This window comes from Atta colombica, unplaced genomic scaffold (genome assembly GCF_001594045.1).
Source record: "Atta colombica isolate Treedump-2 unplaced genomic scaffold, Acol1.0 scaffold141, whole genome shotgun sequence".
Taxonomy (NCBI): domain Eukaryota; kingdom Metazoa; phylum Arthropoda; class Insecta; order Hymenoptera; family Formicidae; genus Atta; species Atta colombica.
The window spans coordinates 1,139,972-1,142,452 of record NW_017259230.1 but is presented as its reverse complement, the minus strand read 5'-3'; positions in this window follow the sequence as shown (position 1 = coordinate 1,142,452).

Below are 2,481 nucleotides of genomic sequence, written 5' to 3'. Positions count from 1 at the left end.
TTTTTCAGGAGAATAATAGATCTACTTTAGAAAGTATTACAGTATTATTCAATAGTAAAATCTTTATTTTATTTATAATACTGCCAAATGTTTTTTATCTTTAATAAGATTTTTGACATATGGCAGCATTAATAATGAACAAATTAATAATAAAAGGATATATAATAATACATAATTTTATATATTATTTAATTTTATTATAAATATGTTACCGATTAATCGATAACATATTCTATTACATATTTTATTATCATCTCATTCGAGATGATGTCTGTATTGATGTGTATGAATAAAATAGGCATAATATATTTTTAAATATTTTTTTAAAATAAAATTTTCTTTTTAATTAATTTGTTCTATTATCAGATGGAACACATTTTGAAAAAAATTGATGATCACAAAGTGGTCACGAAACAATTAATCGATTTTACAAAGATTTTATTAATATTTCAGTTTTTCTCTTTATTTTTTCTATAAACTTTCTTATATCATCAGCTGACAGATCAAAGTAAAATAGTATACATATATAGTTATGTATACTTCAGAATGCAGAACAATCACTAACGTAAATACGGTCGAGCGTGGACGATATCGTCGACATCTTTTTACTGTGATTACAAATTAATAAAAATTGAAATTCAAATTACATAGCTAGCAATTCCCAATAACTTAAATAAATTTAATTTTGAATATTGTAGAAAAATGAGAGAGAAAGAGAGAGAAATTTATAAAAAAATTTTGAAGAAAATAAATCTATAAATTATAAGGCTTATTAATTTTAAATATAATATTTTAATATTAAATATTTAATATTAAATAATATTTAGAAAAAGAGAGAGGTTAAAAAAATTTCAATTTTGACAGTAGATAGAATATATTATATATTTTTGTTTCAATAAAAATTGATTTCACACACAAAAGATGATGAAATTTTAACCTTTTCTAATTTTTGTTATTTATAATCATTTTTACATATATTTTAATTTCTCTTTCTTCTATTGGGTGAGAATTTGGTAAAAATTCGTGCCCAATTTATTATTCAAAATTCAAATAGCTGTTATATTTTTGTTAAAAATAAAATAAAATTTAAATCTATCTGATGAGATAATTTAGGAATTATTGTTTTAAATTATGATGATTTTGATGGAGTTATGAATATCAAAGTTAGAATATTCTTTTATTTAATTCGCAACAATTCATAATAAAAAAATCGAAAGGTTTTTTAAAAACAATTTTATTTAGGGAAAATTTTAAGCTTTTACATTAGAAATTCAAAAATTGAAAATTCTTTTGGATATGTGCTCACAAAGTGAAGAAAAAAATTTTCCGTTTTATTTAGCTTGTAGTTTTCTATATGTGAAAATTACAAAACTTACATAAATTAAAAAAATATAGTAATCATTCGAAAGTAGAAATTTCAAGCTTTAAAACCTTGTTTTTAATTTAAATTTTGTTTATTTTTAACAAAATTGCAGCTGTTTGAACTTTGAATAATAAATCACAAATTTTTGCACTCACCCAATATATATATTTACGAGGAACGAATTACGGGATACGAAATTGCTACGAAATCGTTCGCCGGCTCGATTCGTTCGTATTTCACGTATCTGTTAGGCTACATATAAAAGCGGTTAGTGGCCTCCTAATGTAACGTAATGTGCAACATTGTAAATCGATGTTTACGAGGCGTTTCTAACGTTAAAGCGGTTTTGCGAATAATTAAGTTGGCAAAGCAGTTTTATCGTAAGAGAGAAAAAGGAAGTAAAACCGATTTCAGATGATTTATAATTTGCAAAAGGATTACGAAAAAATTTCAAGTATTAGAAAAACAAAATAAAAGCGTAAAAATATACATATAAATTTATATATACGATATCTTGAATTATTGATCGTCTGAAATAGGCCACAGACAAAAAAACATTCTCAATGGAAAAGAAACACTTAGTATTTTAATGACAATAGCGTGAATGAAAAAAAATTTATTGTTCGTTTTATGGGCGCATAATTTCCATAAACTTTAAATATCAAGAACGTGATTATCTTGAATGCATTATCATTGCGGAATTTACAGGTTGCGTAACTATATTTACTGCAGTGTGTGTGTGGTTTCATGGATCGTGATACATAACGAAGAGGCTAATTTGCTGCGAGATTGTCATATGCGACTAATTTGCAACAAATATTGCTAGATTAGAGAAATTAATATTATCAAATATAGATATATTCATTTTCTCATAAATGAATGTCTTTATTTATATATATATATTTTTTCATGTAATAATTTCAATAATTTATCATTTCTATTTCTTATTTCAGGACATGAACAATCATTTATTAATTTAATGAAATAACTAATTAACAATATATGCTTTAAGTACATATAATTATGAATTATCAATAATGAATAATCAATTTTTACTGTACCTGAAACAAAATCAATCCGAAAGTATACTTATATAAATGTATTTTTTTTAATTGTAC